Here is a 24296-nt window from a genome sequence, read left to right on the forward strand (position 1 = left end):
GAGCGTAGAAAGCCAGAAGCTGTTCTTATTTGAGTGTTACAACCCTCTGCTTTATTTTAATTAGGCAGAAAGAAAGACTAGTCAAATAAAGGTCAATTCTGAAAACGCAGTCCAAAAAAATCTGAAGAAATGTACGGTTTTCTAGATGGAATTAAGGCCTCTTCAGACCACAATAATATATTTGTTGGAGCATCTTTAGCAATTTGTTTTCACACTTACACATCTGTCAGATAATTTTTTTCAGCATTAATAATGTAATAGATATTCAATAAAATGTTGAACAGAACAAGTTTCTGAAAATTAATTTGACAATGCAGATAGTATGTAAGAATTAGAAGACAGATGACAAACTGGTGAATAATCAATCAGCATTTACAGTTCAATGGCTATATATATTTTTTCTATGACGCTTTCAAGTCATTATTATCCCCTAAGAGCATTATACCGTCTGGGATGTATTTTGGTTATTTAAAAAAGTTATCTTAAAATTGATTTGCAATTCAAATTTGCAACTTCTTGCAAAATTGCAATGCATCAATCCAGAACAAACAACTCATCAGGACCCATAAACATAATGTGATCCCAATATTGAAAAATGAGCTCTGCCACAGCCAATTAACATGGGAATGTTAAGTTCATTCTAAAACCTTTCTGAACATATGGGTAATTATTGGAGAATGATGACAGCAATGCATCAGCAAGCAAAGCTGATTTTCTCTACTTAGAGAATGGACTCTTTCCTCCAAGATGGTAGTTTATTGCTTAATGATACTATATAAACGTAAAATCAGGAGCCCTAAAGTTCTAGGTTAGAAAATGTTTGAGACACATTGACCCAGAACAGAGCTGAGGCAGAAAGTGTCTGTGTCAGTAAGATCATCAAAACATTATTCTACACAGAACTGGATTGTCTGGAGAACCGAGGGATGTACAACTTCATTCCAACATGATCCTGGGTGGTTGAGTCTATGCTTTGGTTGAAGGACCAAGTCTCTTTATTGTTAACATGCTACCCACATGCTCAATGCTCTTCATTCTCTCTCAGTGTCACAATCACTGCAGATTCCTTTTTAACCTAGGACTATCTTGATTTTCAAGACCTCAGCAAGAACTTCTTTGCTGACTCCAACACTGATTAGTCCCTGGTCCCCACCCATGATTCTTTAATTTCAAGAACACCTGTGGTTTAAATTACATAATTTTTCAACTTGCCATGAAATAGTTTATGTTTGATGTCGCATCATGAGCGTCCATTTCAACTCCCCAAATATATTTTAATTAAAAAATTCAGATTACACATTGTTACCCCCTCTCCCTACACCCTAGATTATGAATTTGTGAAGGTTTGGGTATTAATCCCACTAGCTATATGACCTAGGGGAAATGATTTAAATACCCCCCAATATTTTAGTCTCCTTGTCTTTAAAATAGAAATAGTAATGCCTATCTTGTGGGACTCTTGTGAGTACTGAGTGCATAACAAACTCGAATGTATTTAGTATAGCTCTGTTACTCAATGAATATGTCTCTTCTGTCCTTCTTCATTATCATGATCTAGTGCTGTGTTGGGGCTATTGCAGAAACTCAGTAATGAGCTGACTTTTCACTTAATCTTCCTGATCCTTGCTCTGGAATGCTTCTTACTGCATCTTCTTTCAACTTCAGGGCTGCTGAAGACATATTACTGAACTGGTATTAAAAAGGTCAAAGAGCTTTATGTGAAACAGCTCAAACATTTCAATGTCAAAGTACCTCAAAATACAGAACAGCGGTACAGATCTATGTGTTCACTCTTGCAAGAGATGGAAGAGGGAGGATCTGGAGGATATGGAACTGATAGAGTTTCCTAACCTGCTCCACTATATTTTTCCAATATCTCCAGAATATGAGAAAGAAACATACTGTGTTTCTCTTTTGGTAATATTCTCCAGTGATGAGAGAATTGATGAGAGCAGTTCAGGAGATGGAGATGATACTGTATAACAAAAGAGGCAATAAACACAGTTTCCATTCTTTGATTGCTATTATCAAACACAGAAAGGCTCCTCCAAGGAGATTACATAAAGCAGCGATTTACCTATATATGACCCTTCTCTTTTGGACTTACGTTTTTTGGGGTATGCTGGCAAATGTGTGATGCCTTGTTTGCTGTCATATCCCCCAAACTGAGCATGCTCTCTTGCACACAGAAGGTGTTGAGCACACATTTGTTGGGTGGAGCTCTTTTATCTGCTAAAGGGGAGGGAAGCTAATCTTGCCCATGCCAAATTTCCTACTTCATCTCCTTTCAATCTCTGACACATACAGGAGACCATAAGTTGTAATGGAAAAAAACAAGGTAGCCAGATGGACCTACGATCAAATGAAGGACTGACACTTACTAGCTGAATGACCTCGAGTCATTAATGAAAATAAACATTGTCTTTTTCATTATTAGTGTTATCCACATCAATGATTCCTACTTTTCAGAATTAAGCAGTCAGTTCTCTGATACACAAGTACTTTTAAAAAATTACCAATCGTATTAGGGTTACTAGCTTAGGTTTATGTTTAATTGTCTATCGGGCATTTAGCTAGCCATCCCATAGATACTACAAATCCATTACGTACAAAATTGAACTCATTATTTCACAACTAACAACTTATTCTGATGAAACTTAATACTACCAAATCAGTGGTCAAACCAGCAACCTGGGAATCATATTAAATTTACTCATCTGAATATTGCCAACTCTTCTTGCTTCTAGCTATTCAATATTTATTAGTCAATTCAAACTATGTTTCCCTCGCCATTCCCACTGCTCCTAAATCTGATGTGACTGTCTTTCTTCCCTGGATTTCTCATGGTCTGCAAACCATCTTCCTCCACATTTCAGCTAAAACAACCTCTCTAAAATCCAATTAGTTCTGAATACTATTCTGTTAAAGTTTTCTCTGGTTTTTTTTGATATAATAATAATAACAATAATAGCAACAATAATAGGAATTTATTGAGCACTGACTATATGTCAGGCACTTTGGAAAAGAGAGAAGGAATACAAAGCAATGAGTAGAACAGATACTAAGACACTGAGGAACTAATAAACATGACAACTCAGAGACTAGAAAATACTTGATTATGAATAAGGCACAGTGGCATTTGAGGGAATGGTAAGAACTTAGTGTGGAGAGGTGGACAGAGGGTAAATCATGAAAGGATTTACTGCTAAGGGGTGCATGTGTGTGTGTATGTGTATGTTTATTTTACTTATTTTTACGTGTACTGGATACAATAGAATTGAGCACCATATTTGCCATCAAGGACTTCTGCATTTTTATGAAACCAGTCACACAGTAGTATCTAAAGAGAAGGCAAATTCCTAAAATAAAGTTTTAAAAAAAACTCATGTAGAAGCAGAGAAATTTATTGGTTACCTTCGCCTTCAAACATACTGATTTTAATATCAACCACTATTGCTCTACTAAATAATTGTCGCCTTTTTATCCAAGGTGGGCCCATAAAACGATGGTCATATTGAGGGGTAACAGGTACATACTAATCTATTAAATAATCAATAAGATGCTCATGACTATTAGGTTAGAGAGCTTAAAATAAGAGAAACATTGTGTAGGTGCCTTTCAGGCAGTAAACTAAGGCCCAGAACAGAAAAATCTCGCTAAAATTCATATAACAAAAAAACAATAAAATATTCATTTTCTTCCTGAAAAGAAAAATAGAAATCAATATTCTTGGTACGCCTGCATATTCTATAAATTTACTGATTTAATTCTTAGATATTATAAAAAATCTTTTGTTTTCCCCTCTCTCTTTTTCCTTTTCTATCACTAGGACCCAGTCGAAACTACCACCACTTTAAAGATGTTCTCTATTCTGAAGCCAGAGTATTCTTTTCTAAGCTTACAACTCTTCTAGAAGCTCCCTGTTGATCTTAAAACAACAACCTAGATTCTCAGCAATGACCTCCAGGCCCTCCAGCCTCTGGCCTCTGCACTTCTGTAGCTTCAGTGCTTCTGGCTCCCCTGACTATGGCTGCTGGCTCTCCTCCTGTTCTCAGCACCTTTGCAAGGACTCTTCCCTTTGTGGAGATGCTCTACCTCAGTCTCTTATTCATTTATTTCTATATATCTCTCAATCTCAACATCAGTTTCCAAGAAGCTTAATAAAGATAATTATTACTATCAATGCACCAATTTGTAATCTTTTTCTCCTGGTATTGTAAAATAACTTTAAATATTTTTAACTGAACTATAAAATAAACACAGGAAAATGTACATAAGGCAAGTGTACAACTTGAAAAAATGTACAAAGTAATACTGTCATGCTTTATTGGATTCTCAATGCAATTAACTGTGATTCTGATTAAGCACCTGCTCTATAATTTGACATATGCTTAGTCCATGAAGGACACAAACAAATCAAAGAAGAATTGTTCTTCATCCTCATGGACATTACCCTTTGATGAGATCTACACAATAGGACAATTAGGAGTGGGACAGGCTAGAAATGATTCATTCATTCTTTCATTCTAGAAATGATTCATTCATCCTTTCATTCATCTAGTACTTATTGAATTATTACTGTGTACAAAACCTGGAACAAAAAAGACAGATTCAGTCTCTGTCCTCATTGAATTCAACTAAGTGAATAAGGTATAAACCATGTGACAGTGAGTTCTATATCATATGGATGTTCATGTGAACACATAGTAATTCCAGTTTGGGAAGCATGGGGTCAGGGTGTGGTAATGCCAGGGAAAGTTTTCTAAAGGAAGTCAGAGTGAAACTAAGACCTGAAAGTTAAAGGAGAGCCAATCGGCAAAGAGAGGTGAAGGGTGAAACATCTTTCAGGCAAAGGCCAAAACATCTGACTTTTCATCTGACTTTTTCCCAGAGGGAAAAAAAAGAGCTTGTTGTATTCGGAGAACTGAACACATTTCAGTATGGCTAGAACATTAGCAAGTTGGCGAAAGTGCCTGTCTGATGACTGAGTTAGAAAGAGAAACCGACAAAGCCTATTCTTACAAACATGTTTATTTCTACAGTCCAGTATAGCTTTGCCTCTCAGGATTTCTTTTTTTCAAACCAAGTTATAAATTCTATATGAAACTGCAAGTCAGATATTCTGAACACCAAAATGCAAAATTCAGGCATGAGAACCATAAAGTCTGCTTGGACTGGTCTCTAAGGGTCATGTGCAATTATCTAAAGTGAGAGGTAGAATGGGAAGCTATTGACAAGGCAGGACTTACTGAATCCAGGAGGAACCAGCCAGGTCATGATTATGGCATCAATAAAGCTTGTGTCCAGGGCAGGGTTTATTATATGCAAACAACAGTCTTAATATAGAGATGTTTCTTTTCATTGTACGCTAAAGAGAAAACTTCTAAGAAAATGAAAGATGATCATATATGTACTGTGCTTTACACATTAGCTTTAGGCTTTGATTTTTCTATCATCTCAGGAGAAGTGGTCACAGAGGACAGGGAGCTACTGCTTTACTTGTAAGGATCAAATAGGTATTGTGACCTGTAGGTCTAACAGTTCTGATACTTGTTACTCATTCTCCTAGGAAATCATGATTGAACACTTGCTGCTGGCCTGATGTAAGCAGTAGGGCCATGGTGATGAATGGGAGATTTAGAGAGATTTCTCTAATGTAGCCTACGTTGCTAAGATAGAGACAGAAAAGGGTGAGCAAACAAACAAATAAGATGACTTCAACTAGTAACAGACAAGGAAGAAAAGAAACTACTTCAGATGGGAGTCAGGAATGCTCTTGGGAAAAGAGATATTTGACCTGAGATCTGATGAAAAGAGAAACAGACCAGGAGAAAGAACCTGACGGCAGATGAAACATCAAAAGCAAAGACCCTAATGCAGGAATGAGCTTGGCTTTCTGCAACGACACAAAGGGCTCCAATGTCGAGGAGCATCTCTGATCTCTAGAGCATCTAGGACATCTATAGCAGCTCTCTAGAACCTTTCTAGAGCATCTGGCTCTCTGGAGCAATAAACAGAAGAATGGTAGAAGTTGCATTCACAGAAGCAAGCAGGTGTAAGGTAACTGGGGCCATTATATGTTAACAAGTTTGGATTTTATTCTAAGAAAAACAATGACTTGATTTACATTATTTTTTTCTGGCTGTGTTATAGTTAGACTTTTGTAGAGAAAGGCTTGAATGGAAGCATGGAGACAATGGCAATAATTTAGGCAAGATTTGATAAAAACCTAGACCAGGGACCAATCTTGAAATAGGTTGGTATCAGTGGAGACCGAGAAAGGGGTCAAATTCAGGATATATTTTGTAGGTAGAGCTGACAGAATGTTGTGATGGTTTGTATACAGTGCATGAAGCAAAGAAAGGAATCCAGGAGAATCCTTCATTTCCTAGTTTTAGCAAATTATAGATGGTGATGTTGATTAGACAAGAAAGAAGGTTTCTTTCTTCAGTGAATGTTAAAGGCAATTACTAGGTGATGTTAAGCCTCTATCACATTATATTCCACAATTAATTGTAGGGGAAAATTGCTCATTATTTGAAAGGTAAGACGGGAGAACTGTGTGGGATAGTACAAGAACAGTTGAGAACTGGGTTTCCTGTCATGGGCTGATTCCATCTGCCTGGAATTGATCATCTAGCACACTGCTGGGAAAGATTCTGGAGCCCCATCTGGCATATCTGGAAATAATGCTGAGATGTAGCAAAACCAATAGTGGAAATAAGGAGGGCAAGGTTGACACACCTACCATATATCTCTGACAGTGAAATACAGTGGAATACTATCGCATTTAGAGTTGGGTAGAACATGGGTTAAAATCCCTTAGCTAAATTATTTAATTTCCATGTCCCTCTCTCCTCATCTATAGAATGAGGATATAAATTCAAATCTTACATGTGTGTAGGGAAGACTGAATATAATAAAATGTGTCAAGCATCTGATATTTAAGAGAAAATGAATACTAATATATTTCCTCACTAAGGAAAAACAATTTGCATATATTACATCTACACCTTTACCTCTATCTATATCTATATCTATCTAATCCACCAATAGATTAGAGGATTCAATAAACCACAAACACATGAAAATAAGTACCTCCATCTTATTTTCTCTGTCACTCCCAAGTCTCTAAGATTGCTTATCATTACAGATGGAGAGGAAGCCAGTTAAGATTGGGTTTACCCCTTATAGACTTTTAACTTCATTGTCTGGTGTACTCTACCCCTTCCCAAATGATCTTAAGCCTTTAGATAAATTAAAACAATTTCATGATGATGATGATGGTGATGATAATGATAAAAATAGTAATAGAGTTTATCCATTCATTCGTCGATGGACATTTAGGTTGCTTCCACGTCTTGGCTATTGTAAATAGTGCTGCTATGAATATTGGGGAGTGTGTATCAAGAAGATGTGGATATATATACACAATGGAATACTATTCAGCCATAAAAAGAATGAAATAATGCCATTTGCAGCAACATGGATGGGCCTAGAGATTATCACACTAAATGAAGTAAGTCAAAGACAAATATTATATGATATCACTTATATGTAGAATCTAAAATATGATACAAATGATCTTATTTACTAAACAGAAACAGACTCACAGACAGGAAATAAACATATGGTTACCAAAGGGGAAAGTTGGGGGAGGGATAAATTAGAAGTTTGGGATTAGCAGATACAAACTATTATATATAAAACAGATAAATAACAAGGTCCTACTGTATAGCACAGGGAACTATATTCAAATCTTGTGATAACCTACAATGAAAAAGAATATATATATATACATGAATCACTTTGCTGTATACCAGAAACTAATGCAACATTGTAAATCAACTATACTTCAAACTATAATTCAATTTTAAAAAATCAACAACAAATATTATAATAAAAATAGCCTTCAAAATAAATAGAAAGAGATTGGCAAGCAGCTGGAAGAACAGATTTAGAACTCTCAGGTAGGGAAACAGGATAGCCAGGATCTACACATGGGTTTTACATGGAAGATGTTCCATTAATTTCATATAGCTTTGTTTGGTTTGGTTTATTTCTTTTTTCTCTTTTTTTTAGGTTGGAAGTAAATAAGTTGATGGGGAATACTAGCTCAATAAAAGGACTCATTACAAAGCCAACTAATGCCTTTATATTGAGCTTCAATCAGGTGTGGACTGCTTAAAGTCAGGTCATATCTTATCTGCTCAGATTCCTTCAGAAAGTTCCTGGCTCATTCAGATTAAATGCCAACGTGCAGGCTGAAGTCTTTACTATGGCCTCAAGACCACAGATGACTTCCTTCCCTTTACCTCTCCACCTTGACTCTTTCTATTCCTTACTCACTCTGCTTCAGCCAAGCAGGCTTGTTTTCCCTCCCATACACTGAGAATGTCCCCCATCCTCTTTGGGCTCCTTGCACTTTCTATTCCCTCCACCTGAAATGGTCTCCATCCAGGTATTCTCAAGGCTCAATCCCTCATTTCCTTCCAGGCTTGATTTAAAAGGCCTCTTCTCAGTGATGTCTCAGCAACTCTATCTGAAATGTACACACCCCCATGGTAACTCATATTACTTTTTCTTGTTGTATTGTTTTCATTAACATTCATATTTATCTAATATAACCTAAATTTTACTTGTTTCCCTTATTTATTGTCTTTTTACCTCACGAGAATGTAGGTTTCACAAAAAAATGAATTTTTATATGTTTTGCTCACTGCTATATCCCCAGTATCTAGAATAGTGCCTGGCATACAGTAGGTGCTCCATTAATACTTGTTAAATGAATAGACTGCTACAAGACTTGTATATGGGTTCTTTTTGCATCTAGCACATTCAGTCACATGACTAAAAACATGATATTTGATAATCCATCCTCTTATGGAGTATGATTTTCAAATTAACTGGTGTTTCTGCTTGCCTGAGTATACTATTTTTGTATATTCTGCCCTATTTGTTGAAAACTATTCCAAGACAATTTAGTTCTTATCTTATTTAGTAACATCTGATGATTATAGTTGGATCTTTGATTTATAAGTATTTGGGGATCTGGAAAAATTATGTTGACAGCTAACAAAATAAGCATTTTTTAAAATTGTGGCTACTTTGTACTGACCTCTGAGTAGGAAGTAGATATGTAAATAAACTTTCTGGTTAGGATTTCCATCCCATAGTCATGCTGACATTAACCATAAGTTACAGGGGAGAAGAGAGGATACACCATTCTTTAATTTAGATCTAAAATATTAAAGATTTACTATGGACCAACTCCTCTGCACTGTACTTTCACATTAGATATCTTAATTTATTTAAAGTATCACAGGAGATTTTAAAGAGAGACAACAGGAAAGAGGAGAGCATGGGTTCTCTCTTAGTACCATATTACAACACATGCTTCTATTTTTTTTCAACACAACTTACTGCAAGGGTGAGAAAACAGTTGCTGTTTAAATGTGAAAAAGGCAAACGTGGTTATATATGGACTCAATAATGAAAGTTGTGAAAAATCACTTATCTACAACAGTTTGATATAAAAATAACCAAGTATTGGATGAGTATGGAAATTGCCAATCAAGAAATGCTGCAAGTACTGATTTCATGCAAGAAGCACTTGAGAGCATGGTGGGCAGTGCAACCTTTCTCCAGCCATTGCAATCACACTGCATCACACCCCAAGAATGTGCCCATTTCACAAAAGAAAGAGGGAGGCATGAGAGAGGTGAAATGATCCACCAATGGTCACAGAGTTAATAAGTGGAGGTGTTGTAAGTAGAACTGAATCTCCTGGTCTCTAAGCTGCCATTCCTTCCATTACACCTCCACCAGTACTGTGATGTCCCATCCACTCCTACCCCCATGAGAAATTAACTATTTGATTATCACCAGCATGACAGGTAAGAAAAATTTAAATATCACATTCTGATTGTATGTCCAGCTCCTGGCATAACATAGCTGCTCAATAAATGCATGTTTGTTTCCCTTAGCCATTGGAAACATAAGATTCTAACCAAATGTTTAATGATTTTCAGCTCAGAGAGCCTCTGTCCACTTAAACAGATTGTGACTAGCCTACTGGGTACAAATTGAAGACTGTCTAAGCCATCTTTCACACTAATGTGCTGATTAAATTATCCTTACCCTAGCCTTATAGGCCTAAACAGATACGACAAATTGTCACTCACTAATGAAAAGGGTGTGGGGTGGGCAGTGGATAGGCTTTCTTGATGAAAGCACAAAGAGAGAAAACAGAGAAACTGTCAAAGTTCAGGATGTAATCATTCTCAAAAGTGCATATGAAATACACAACAGAGGATGAGAAAATGATGAATTTCATACACAGAGCAGTGAAATATTTTTAAGCTTTTTATATGTTTTTGTCTCTTTGAGGTACATTCAAATAAGAGAGACCATAGTTCCTCAAGCTTGAAAAAATTAAATCAAATAAATTCCATGCACTGAATATTTTCTGCTTTGCTTCTATACTACTGATATGGACCAGATAAATAATTCTGGATTGGTTGTCAGGTCACTTGGATTCTTGTTTTGGTTTGTAACTTAATTATTATTTTGACCGTGAGCAAGTTCCTTCACCTCTTGACACTGCCCTTTATGGAATATTTTGATACAAAAATAGAATAAGGGAGAGAATTTAACTATTACAAGGTTTATTTTAAGTACAAGATAGAGGTTTCATTCTATCTACCTGGAGAAGAGGGTATGGCTTTTTGATTAAGGGTGTGAGCTATGGCATCAGATTGTCTGAGTTTAAATATCCCTCAGTTATTTACCGCTTCTGAGAGCTTGGTTATGTAAGTTATGCCTTTAGGGCTTCAGTTTCTTATTTTTAAAATAAGAATGATAATAATAGTATGTACCTTAGGGTAATTCTTGTAAAAGAGAGAATTCATGTAGAGGGCCAGTACAGCATCTAAATAAAAAGAAAGTTTTCAGAAAGTATTTTCTTTTTCTTATTATATCATTATTAATATTAATATGGCCATTGCTGAAATTAAAATAGGTTTCAGTTCTTATCTGGGCTCTACTGTTGGCTAGCTGTGTAACTTTGGACCCAGTGGTGAACTTGAACTATCTTGTTCTCATTACTTTAAGGAGTAGTTAATGCCAACTGTGCTTTGTTGCCAGGTGAATCAGGCATCCACAAGTTAAATTCCTAGCATATACAATATGTTCAAAAACTAGAGGTTGATGTGCCCACTTTTGCTCCAGATTTTTATGATTCCAATTTTCTCATTTAATTACTCCAGGGTGTAGGGTTATTTCAACTGAGAATCTATTCCAGGGCTTCTACATGCCATGATTCCTCATTAAGCTTTGCCACTGCTGAGTAAAACTTTGTACAACATAAGATGTAGAGTTAAAGGGACACAGATGTGGTCTCCTTTCCCTCCGCTCGAATCACTGAAATTGCCAATGACAAAGGAAGAGAGCTCCAGAAACAACAGCATCAGAGGCTATCAAAGAAGAGGAATCCATGTTGAGCACACCTGCCAAGGACGTGTCGGTGGAAATGCCTAAAGGTCGGAAGAGTGATATGGTTTACAATTCACTCTAGAGCAACACTTACCCACCACCAAATCCTCTATTTTAGAGATGCCCAAATATTTTCAGATGAAACTTGTCTGTTCCCATTTCAACTCCTTTAAATTAATCCACCAGGGCCAAGGAAGTAGATGCTGAACCCAGGCCAAAAGACCAAAATTCATCCACGCGACTGCCCTATACAGCTAAGTCTGCCTGATGCCAAAGCCTATGTTCTTAGTCACCATGTTCTGCTTTCTTCTGCAAGCTCTCATCAGGGACCCTTCATTCCCTCCATGAAAGCATACATTCTCTCAACAATGACTGGAGAACAGAAGTCCCCTTTGACCCCAAGAACTACAGCACATTTCCCACTGAGAGTTCTCGCAGTCCTCTTCCAAGGGAGAGGAGGGGCTTGAAGCAGATTTTTAAACCATTTACAGCTGGATTTCTCAGGTCTCCCACTAAAAGAAACACACAGTCCACATAAAGTCATTCCAAATCCATTAAATGTTCAACTTTCCAAAATTTATCTCCTAATCTAGTAACTCATTTAGTTTTCTAAAAATAACAATACAGAGAACAATAGAAAAACTAAAAGTCCAGAAATCCTCATTTCTTTGCTTCAAGCTTAATTAATGATATTTATGATATTTTCTAAGGAATATACTGACTTATAAACACATTTTCACATATATGAAACAAAATATGGAAATATATTATTTAAAATATATATATGTATTTATATGTATATATATATAGACATAATTTGTTTCTACTCCTCCCTTTAATATCATCCAGACTCATTGTCTTGCCCCTCATCAAACATAATTCATGTTACTTCTATCCTAAAATGTTTTGCTCCAGTAATTATGAATTTTTCTACTCCCCCAAGTAAGCCATGATATTCTGCACCTCAGTGCCTTTGTACAGACTCTTTCTTCTTTCTAAAATAGATGTGCCTACACTTGTGTAATAAAAAGATGCATATTCATTCTTCACAACCCAGAAGTAGTGTCTCATTTCGTTTTATATTATTTCTTCCCCTTCCCCTGCTCTAAGGGAAGTCTGATTATCACTCCCATTTTTGCTGTCACCTTACCTTCTATTTACTGTTAAAATATTTACCACCATGTCTTGTAGTTATTTACTCGCAAATCTGTCTATAACTGAGTGGAGTTCCTTGAAAATGATTTTACTTAAACATTTGTTATTTGCCTAAGTTTCTCTAGAGTTATTCATAATGTCTGTCCCATAGTGGGTGCTTAATAACTGTTGGTTGAGAAACTGTATGATTACGCACCACAAGGTTAGATGTAGATGACTTTTTTTCTAATGTGAACAGGAAGACGATGAGAAATGAGCAACTGTGTAAGCCAATCTCATCATATTTCTTATAATTGTTTCATGAACAGCTAACTTCAATCTTAGCACGTTTCTTCTTATGCTAAACTGTAGATGACTTGACAATGAAGTGTGGTAGTTGGACAGTCACATACTTATAGTCATGTTTACATGGTTCTAATTTTATCATATTCTCTGTTCAAATTTTCACATTTATAGTGCATTATTTTCCTAAAGGAACAGATACATTTTAATTGTGAGATGAATCCAGATGCATCAATTTGCTTGGGGAAGCCAGTTGGATAGAGGTGCACTGCTGGTGGGACTTGGAAGCAGACATTTATGTGGTGATGGATTTTACACTCTGCATAGCCTCTGGCGTGCCACTGGACCCCAATTTTCCTGACCACAAAGTCTCGTATGGGCTCTCATCCACCATATACTTCTCCTTGGTAACACCTATCACATTTGCAATTTGACATGTGTTTGTGGGATTGTCTGATTAATTTTATTATCTCCAACTAGAGTATAAATTCCTTAAGGGCAGGAAATGTATCTCTTTTACTCACCATAGGATATATAATATCTACTGCATGGTTAATAAATACTTAATAAATGGATATATAAAAATAATGACCTCTCCCATCATTGAAGTGATGCTTGCTCCAGTAATTGCTTGGGAGGCAATATACAGCATTACAACCCAAACTGAGGTGCTGCAAGGTGTTGTTCTGGGTACTTTCTGCAAATGCATCTTTGGTCAGACTTAATAAACAATTATGAAATTAGGAATTAAAACAACAACAACAGCATCAAAAACAAATGTGAATTAGCAGTAGTAATAATGATGATGGCTACAGTGTGAGGGCCCACAAGGTACTAAAGCTGATTTCATACAACATTTCAAATCCATGCCACAAACTCCCAAGGTCAGTTATAAGATTCTACTTTATAGAGAGACAACTGTCTTAGGAAAGCAACGCATTTATTGACTTGCTGTCAGAACCCAGACCTATCTGACTTTATTTTATGTCCCTTTATTCTAGGACCCTTATTCAACATTTCATCAATAAGAGCATTTCTAAGCTGGATTTAGATACTAAAAGTTACACATTATTGATACCTTTGAAAAAGCATTTGTAATGTTATACAATTACGTAATGTATTTGTTCATGAGCCTTTTTATTCTCTCAGTATATTTTGTGCTACTTGAAGCAAGGAGAGGGAATGTATTATTAAGCATTTATTTTTAAAATTACAGTGTAGCACACCATTATTGATACAATGGTGCTTGATATATGTTTGCGAGAGTCAAATTTAAATGTTTCCAAGAGTCAAATTTAAATGTTTCTGCCATCTCCTCCTAAAAATGGATGGGATTCATCCAAGAAGAAGAAATTATTGACTTTGCTTATGATCATGGCAAATGTAGAAGATTCCACTTTACCTGTTTCCTAAACTCATTTCTTCTCATCACATATCTATAAAGCTCTGAAGATGAAAAAGTCCATCTTGGTAATATTAACTAATTGGTATTTAATTAAATTACTCTGTTAGAGGCCAAAAAGATGAATACTTTTAAGGTCCAATGAAAAGCAAGAAAATGAAGAAAAATGTGGGTTTCAGAGTCTTCCAGGCCTGAGCTCCATGGTTCTGTTACTGGCATGCATTCTTAGTAAGTTACTTCACTTCTATGATTTTTAATTTTCTTATCTGCAAAATGGGAAGAAAATTCTCTGCAGAGGGTATTTGTGAGGATCTAGCAATAAAGTAGAGGTGAAGTTCTGACAGATTAATAATACACAGCTGTTTTTACAAAGAAACTTTTTGGCTCCATGGTGGCAATTTATACCAAGCACTGTAGAAAACTTACTGGATTCATGATTAATAAGAAATAAAAGTAAAATAAAAGCCAAAAGGTAAAAACAAATGAAGATAAAAAGGAAAATTCTAAAGATGGTGAACAGTATCTTTATAGTTTGTGTAGGAATAAACTGGACTTGGATTTAATGTGTTTCTATGACAATCAAATATTACTTTACCCTCTGATGAGAACATTAAACAAAAAGCAGATGAAATACAGAGCACATACTGGCATTCCTCTGGGGGAATTTGTGGGCTAGTCTTGTCTTTTGTATAGATGAAGGGCTGAGGGAGATAACTGGCTGACACATTTCATATTTTCAAGAAGATGAGGAAAAACTAGCTTGCCCCTCCCTTTGGAAGTAAAATGTCAAGCAAATAAATGGAAATGTGGCACTGCACCATGTGTGATTTGGGGATGATTCACAGTCTCAGATGCATCCTGAGTTCAGGACAAGAGCTTGGCAATTTTCTTCCCCGAACCACAGTTGGACAAGTGTGCTTTTAAAGATAACAGTAATAAAATCTTATGTTTCAGGTCATAAACTGTTCACTGCAATGAACACTGGAGGAAGACATGGTTTTCCTGGTACTTTTCTTGAAAGATCTCTCTTACGACTACCCCCTCAGGGTGGTCTCTGACCCCAACCCAGGGCCAGGGACCCACTCCCAAGCTGATTTAGGCACCCTCCTCTTCACACCCATCATATGTTCATCACTGCCCAAAACACAAAGTATTGAGGTTCTGTGGCTTCTCTTTCCTTCATCAGAACACTAATTTTTTAGGGCATGCACTAAATTCATTTTTATCTTTGTATTTCCAGATCCTAGCAAATAACCAAGCATGGGAGCTTGGTTAGAATTTACTCGATAAATGAATACATAGCTATATCAATGCTATCCTTCTTGGATATGTTGTGACTTCATTATTACCAGAGGCAAATTGTCAGAGAGAGAAACAGACAAGTATTGTTAGGGATTGTAATCATGATTTTAAAAAATCCCCTTTGAACACCCTTATGTGTAGAGAATTTGGAACATCTTTCTCAGCTCATTGGTAGTGTGGTATTCAAATACTAAAATTATCAGAAAATTAAGATGTGTCTTTCAATCAGCCTAACCTGAACTCTCAACCAGAGAATGCAGCAGGGTGAACAGACTTGAGATGGGAAGATGATGGTTTTTTATTCAGTCACTAGGGGATAGCAAAACTTAAACTCACAGGATATGTTGAGAATACTATGGAGGATTATATGTCAAAGTTACAGTTCAGTGCTGAGCACACAGATTATGCCTGTTTCTGTTATTTCCTTACTCCCATTCCAGCTCATAATTTTTGCTGTATGTTTATTATATACTCTACACTGGAATTTTCAGTAGATAGTCTAAGACATCAAAAGCAGAACTGACTCATGGGCTGGCTCCATAGAAACTTCTGAAGAAACCGAAGATTCCTTTCATGCAGAAAGATACACCACCTTCTCCAAAGATAAGTCCAAGCTTAGAGAAGGTCTATCTCTGGTATTGTGTGGTAGCCTAGGATTTGGAGATGTGAAGACCTGGGTTCATATTTGGATTCTGCCTTTTAACTAGCTGTTTATTCTCTGGTAGGTTATGCAAACTCTCAGTTTCTCCATCTCTAAAACAGCGTTCATTAATTATTTCTCTGGGATCATTATAAAGATTAAATTAGAATTAAGCTCTGTGAGTCCTGGAATTATATTAATCTTAGTCACTGCCCATGATCCTAGATCCTGGCACTGGACTCTACATATAGTAAATGCTTAATCCTGATGTCTGGAGTTAATGAAAAAATAGGTTTGTTTATATGAACCTCTTTATGCCTAAACAAACTCATATTGAAACCCAAAGAGTCCTTATTGATACAGAAATTACTTCAACTCAGATGAAGCTGATAAGTATTTTTTCTCAGAATATTGCCTGTTGGTTTAATCGCCTCCTTTGCCTTGCTCATAAATTGACCTTAGCCTCCATGCCAATTCCATATCTAACTTCAAATATTTTCCCATTTTAATGTTCATCTAAAAGGTTATCTACTAAAATAAACTTTTTTTCTCTCCATCATCTTAATGTATCCATGTATAGTAAATCAATCTCTCTTTTGCCTTTCCCAATCCTCCACCAAAAGCTGCTACATAATCACCACTACACTTTGTACAGAGTCCTGTTGTTATACAGACTATAGAGTCTGTATAGACTGTAATTATACAGTCTATACAATATTGCAATTATATGCTTGCTTGCTTATCCCCTACTCCAGGGGTCCCCAACCTCTGCGATCTAATGCCTGATGATCTGAGGTGGAGCTGATGTAATAATAATATAAATAAAGTTCACAATAAATACAATGTGTTTGAATTATCCCAAAACCATCACCCCACCCTGGTCCGTGGAAAAATTGTCTTCCACGAAACCAGTTCCTGGTGCCAAAAAGGTTGAGGACCGCTGCTCCACTCTATACTATTTTATTTTTCTAACGGTCCAGAATTTGTTAATCCCAGTACTCTAGCCTTGCCTGTTGATAAAAGTTTAGTGACTGAAGTTTTCCTAAGAGACTGCAGTTTTTTCCAGGACAAAGTCTTGATGTTTTTCATATCTTTAAAGGTCAAAAAACAAACCCAAAAAACAGTCATTATGGCAAAACCTGCTAGTTGTCCTCAAATATCTGTTCTCTCTTTCTTCCATGGTAATAGAAAACTAATTTTGAACAGAGTAGAAGGGTAGCCAGACTAAAACTACATTTCTTATCTTGCACTGTAAAGTAAGCCCATGTGATTGACCTCTGTCCAGTAGGTTAGCAAAATTGTCATGTTGTAGTTCCCAAGAAATTCTTTAAAAGACATCTCCAAGTACATTTTATCCATTATTCTTTACCCCTTCCTTAATCTTGCTGCCTGGAACATGAATAAGATGGCTGGAGACCTAGCTGTCATTTTAGCCCATGAGACAATCTTAGGGTGGAGTAGTGAGCTAGATGGAGCTGTAGTCTCTTCCTGGAATAGAGCTGCTATGTCATTCTGGATGGCATATAAAGTATTTTACACTGTGAAAGATAATCTTTTTTTTTTTCCTTAAGCCACTCTTACCCTCATAACTCAGAAGCAAACTCATAGCCTGTGCTCAAACACTTTTTCCTGCATTGACTTATTTTTAGAGTTGGTTCTTATCCATACATCTTTAATGGTCATATTTCCTGGAAATTTTTAGGAATAAAGTAGAGATTTGGCTTCCAAACAGTCCTTTGGAAGAATGTAGCCACGAAAGTATAGTCCAAGAAATAATCAAAATATTGGAATTAATCAAAAAAATTGCTATATTTTCTACTATGTGATCAATAGTATGCCATAGGGATAGAAGACAAAAAGTGAAATCAGTTTTATACTTTCCCACCCACCCCCCCAAGGCACAGTCAGTTGAGGAATAAAAATATAGACAGACACAAAATCATCTCTAACTCTGCCACCCTGTGGGATATAGACTAAATATACTGGGATTCAGAGAAGGAAAACAGAATTTAGGTCTTTGCTAATCAAGGGAAAGATTTAGTGGGGGATCTTTGGGTGAAGAAAATGCAGGATACAACATGTAGATTACTAATATGGATGTGTATGGTGTCACCCTGTCTTTTCTGTACACAGGCAGATACTTTTTGATACACCATGGTGTTCTTTGACATATACAGAGTCCACATTCTTCTAACTGTAGCACTCAGGCAGCTTTGACCAACCATTTTAATATTCTATATGAACCTATTTGCCAACTCTGATGTAGATTATTCTGAGAAGTGAAAGAGCATAAGCAAAGATCTGGAGATAGAAATCAAGAAAGCATGTTTAAAGAATATGGCTAGATATGAGTAGGGAATATATTCTAGAAAAGTGAGTGGTGATACTACCTCTAGAGATGGGGTTGTTTATATCCTTGGAATCTACGAGGCAATCCTGGAAACCTTTGTTTTTCCTCAAGATAGGCCATGAACTCTTTCATCCCATTTTTGACTAATGATTTTTAGTAACCTCCTTGCGATCCCTAAGGAGCTTGTAACTTACAATCTAGATGTGAAAACACATATACTATCTCTAACAAAGTATAGTAAAAACTATAGTAGAAGTATGTCCAGAATACAGTAGAGAAACAAGAACCTCTGAATCTATCTGAATGAAGAGTAGTTAGGAGGGAGTGAAAAACCAGTGATTATGTCTTGAGGCAAAAGTAGTTCACAAAACAAGAAGGTATTCTAAGAAGAAGGAACAATAGCAGAAAGAAAAAAAAAACTCTTGAAGATGTTTGGTATTGTTAAATATCAGGACGTAATCTCAGGTGGATAGAGAGTAAGCCACATGTATGGAGAAGGAAAGAATTAGACCAGATGGGAATTTTTTTTTTAGCACAAGCTTGCTCTCATTATAGAAATTTGCTTTTTTATCTATGGGTGACCAGGCTTGGCTTTGAAAATTGTAAGGGCAAAACACTCCACCTTGCCACTTTTGGGGGCAGTCTGTTTTACTTTCCAATAATTCAAATCAGTATAAAATTAAAATCATCATCTTCATTATCATTATTGGACTTAAATATACCTACTTACAACTTGGTAGAGTACAAATATTTGGACACAGGTGCTAAATAAGCTGATTCATACCTCAGCTCTACTACTTAGCTATGTATTCCTTTTTTAGTTGCTTGACATCTCAGAACTGCTTACCTCAACTATTAAATATAGAGATATATACAATTATATTCCACATATAGTCCTGTATTTGAATTAAATAAGATTCTATAAATATTATACAAAGAACCCAGCACACAGTGGGTTCTAAACAGCTGTTAGTTTCCCCTGTTCCATCTTCCTTCAAGTCTCATTGTAGGATCTTTTGATCAGCTACTAATATTACTACATTATCTTTGTTTTTAGTTCATCACACAGTCTATTTTCCAGTATAAAGCTGACATGCAAATGAGTTTTCTTTGTGCTTTTGCACAGGGTTATAAGACGTTTAAACTAAGTCATCGACATCTTGTCATAGCTACTGCTCTTCAAATAATTAAACCTCTGGCTCAGCTGGTGGCTATATTTTGAGTAATTATTTTATTCATTGGCACTGTTTTTAATAGCTTGTTACACGTTACAAGGAGAATCCATCCCCATAAATTTAAATGAAATACTTTATGAGAAGACCAATAAATAGACAGAAGCAAGCTGGTTCAAAATGATAATTAACATATTATTGACTCCCTCAGTAAGAGTTGGGTTTTTCATTATAAAGATACTATCTGGATTCTGTTTGGAGTCCTAAATATCTAATTAATCCTTTACTTTGGCTATCAAAATAATGCAGATTTCAAAGCATGCATTTCCTATGTTTAAAAATGAAGGAGCCCTCGCTTGCAATATCTAACTTTTTATTTACTGCCACACTTTGCAGACTTAGGACATAATGTAGGTGTTGATAGAAAAAATCATCTCCAATAATTATTACAGTAGAACTCGTCTTCCTAGTGAAGGACATTTTATCTTTCAAGATTCAACTTAAACTTTGTCTCTGTTGTAAAACTTTCCTTGAAACCTCCTCACCTCCTGCCAGGTCAGACCCACATTCTCCATCCTTGGTTACCTCTGCCCTGCCCCATTTAGATCTCTCTCACAGTGCCTGTGATGTTATGTTTTGATTTTGATTTACATCCTTGTCACCTACGACTAGACTCTGAAATCCATAAGGGAAAAGACAGTTTAAAATTCACATCTTATTTCTGACAACTAGAAAAATTCTGGGGCAATGAAAGTGTCTATATTTCACATAAATACATTTTCCTGTTTTCAAGTCAACATGTACTAATTGTTGTTGGCTGCTCCACTATATAGTATTGCTCTAGAATAAGGTTGAAAGATTAAACTAGATACTCAGTCAAATTTGAATGTCAGATAAACAAAGAATAATTGTTTAGTAAAAGGATGTCCAAGGTACTGCATTCAAATTGAACTGGGCATCCAGTATTATTTGTTAAATTTGGCAATCCTTTCTAGAGGCAGAGAAAATTTGTATGATTTAGGTGAAACAACACTTTTAGATATTTTAGTTATTTAGATGAAAGAACACTTTTAGCAATGTATTTAACTCCATTTTACCAAAGAGAAGTCTCCCTGTTTCATGGAAGATTTCCTAAATCCCTCTGCAATGGAAGGGAATGCTAAAGACAGCTTTGCTTTACTCAGGCAATCGATGCCAATGCACTATTTAGGAGGAATTGTGTAGAATTTAGAACAAATCTGTAATCTGACTGACAAAACATAACATGGATACTCTTATTCCAAATTTGAGCAAATAGATAAGAATGGAGATGCAAACTAGGTGAATCTCTCTCTTTCACAGATCTAAATGGCAAGCTGCTTTCTGTTCTACCACCAACTTTCCTTCTCTCCATGTCTCCTTTACTACTATATACTAATACCAACAACTGAAATTTTTACAAACATTCAAATAAGTGCCCAAGACACTTTTACAACTTAATTTTGTAATAACTATGTAATTATTAATGATATTTACCTTTCCCCAATTCATTTGTAAAAAGGAACTCATCACTTCTGGAGCCAGAGCTTCCATTTTGGAGAGGAATCATTGTTTAAAAGGTTTTCCGTTAATATTAGGTAGAATGTTGCTTTCCTATAACCTCTATCTGGAATACCTAGTTATGATTTTTGGAACTACAACGAGTGATGTTTCTCCCTACATGGCATCACTTCAAATAACTCAAGATATTTATCTTCTGGACCCACATATCCTAAAATGTACTTCTCTACAGCTCAAGGTGCTCTCTTCAACTCTTTCTAATACGGCACAAGTTAGAGACACTTTTCCATCTCTGCATCCATTTCGAAGTATTGGCTCCATGAGGAACAGACCCTGTCTTGGCATTATTTTATCTCCAATATCTAGCAGAGTACCTGATATATTATGGAGGCTCAATAAGTATTTGTAACATACATGAATAAATCTTGCCTCTCTTGGCTTAGATCCTTAAAAGTGAAACGAAGGGCTTCCCTGGTGGCGCAGTGGTTGAGAGTCCACCTGCCAATGCAAGGGACACGGGTTCCTGCCCTGGTCCAGGAAGATCCCACATGCCGTGGAGCAGCTAGGCCCGTGAGCCATGGCCGCTGAGCGTGCGCGTCCGGAGCCTATGCTCCGCAGCGGGAGAGGCCACAGTGGTGAGAGGCCCGCGTACCACAAAAAAAAAAAAAAAAAAAAGTGAAACGAAAACTCCATGAGTCAATAAGTCACATGATCAGATTTAAATGGCATTCATTCATTTACTCATTCACTTAACAAATTTTTTTTGAGCACTTAAACTCTCTTTCTGATGGGGTCTGTCTCCTGGTGAGTATAGTGGAAAATAAGAGAGACAAGGCTTCTACCTCAAAGAGATGATGCCTCCCATCATCAGTCCTCTGTGATTCTAATGCAGTCAAAATTCACAGTTACTTTTTAAGTCTATTTAAGTACCTTACTCAACTGAGCCCATAGCTATTTTTCATGCTGATTGCTCTAAATCCAGGATTCCATACTCCTTATCCAACTAACTTTCTCTAATTCATTCATTTTATTTTGTTTTGTTTTTTAACCAAGTACTTCACTTTGCATTGCTTTTATGCCTACAGAATATATTTTAGTTAGAAATTTGTCTCAAATCTTAGCCTGTAAAATTATTTTTGGAGTTTAGCCACAATATACCTATTTTTCCTTAGCAAATATCATCTTTGTCCTCTGTGTTCTTCCACAGAGCTGGAAAGAAACCAAAACCAAAGGAAAAAAAAACCCCAAATAACCATAGTATGTCCTTGCTCTCTTTTCCCTGTTGTTCCCATGGTCTCTCTGTTCATCTGAAGGTTCGATAGTCAGACACCCCTTTTGTGTATCTAGCTTCTCTTTAAACCACATCATCATGTTATACCTGAAAGTTTATGTCAGACAAATGTGAATTCAAATTCAGGCACAAATGTTACTCTCTTTTGTAACATTAGGGGTTGTATAACCTAGATTTCTCTGTCTCTTTATGTATGTAAAACAGAGGATATTAATACCATTAGCACAGTGATACGTGAAGGTTCAATGAGAAATAGTATAGTAAGTACCTGCCAGAGTTTCTTGTATATAGTAGGCATTAAATATCTACCAGGACTTTCTCTCTTCCTAAGTGCTTTCTATGTCACTCCTCTCCACAACCACTTGCATTTTAAGCTATTATCAGAGAAAATTTCCTCATGGTATGATGTATTATCCAAGTAGATCTTCCCCTGAGCTCCGCTCCCTAATCCTCTCCCATTATGGCTGAGATATGCATGACTCTAGAAACTGGAGTGAAAAGTTAATCAAGAGCAACTGTATCTGGAACAGAGCCTTTCAAGAAATTTCAATTCATCTCTATTTGCTCATGGTATATGAGATTTGGATCTGTACAGAATTTGGTGTGGGATATAGTTTGTAAGATATTGTGAATTATAATGACAAGTATATATTTGGTCTTGTCTTGTTTCTGGCACAGAGCTCTTAAAACCCTTGAAATTTCCTAAGTGATAAGAGCCATAAAATGTCTTGATATTTATAACAAACCCCTTTGAACCACAACTGAGTTTGTGTTAATGAAACGACTTTTGAAAAACATTTAAGGATGGGGGCCCTTTACCAGGAGAACAAATCATGGGATTAGAGGGGTGGAACTTTCAGTCCTACTCCCTCTCCCCACTCTCACCCCCACCTCCTAACCAGGATAAGAGAGGAGCTGGAAATTGAATTCAATCACCAAGGACCAATGATTTAATCAATTATGCCTATGAAATGAATCCTCCATAAAAACCCAAAATGATGCGTTCAGAGAGCTTCCTTGTTGGTGAACACCTGGAGATGTGGGGAGGGGAGCACATCCAAACTGGGCATGGAAGCTCTGCATCCCTTCCCACTTATCTGTTCTATATATATTTTCCACCTGGCTGTTTTTGAGTTGTGTCCTTTTATAATAAACTAATACTCTAGAAAGTAAAATGTTTTCTTAAGTTCTGTGAGCTGCTCTAGAAAATTAATTGAACTCAAGGAAGGGGTCATTGGAACCTCCAGTCTATAGCAAGGTGACAACCTGGATTTGCAATAGGCATCTGAAGTGGGGGTGGGGAGCTGCCTAATGAGACTGAGCCCTTAGCTTGTGGGTTCTGAGGCTATCTCCAGGTAGATAGTGTCAAAATTGAATTAAACTGTACGACATGCAGCTGTTGTCACAGAATTGCTTGATATATGGAAAACCTAACCATCTGGTGTCAGAAGTGGAATAGTGTTGTCATAGAATTTTGAGTGCAGAGGACACACAGGAAGAATGTGTTTTCCCCCTACACTTTGCCATTTATTAGCTATGCATGTCAGTCAAGTGTCTACATCGCTCTTAGTTTTTAATTCTTTTTCTCTTAAAAAAAGAGACTTAATAATATCAAATTTCCATGATGGTTTTGATGGTTAAATTTGATGCCATGTGTAAAGTGTTTGATG

This window comes from Delphinapterus leucas, chromosome 7 (assembly GCF_059928025.1).
Source record: "Delphinapterus leucas isolate spDelLeu-1000000601 "Yukka" chromosome 7, BTC_Dleu_Yukka2, whole genome shotgun sequence".
NCBI classification, from domain to species: Eukaryota; Metazoa; Chordata; class Mammalia; order Artiodactyla; family Monodontidae; genus Delphinapterus; species Delphinapterus leucas.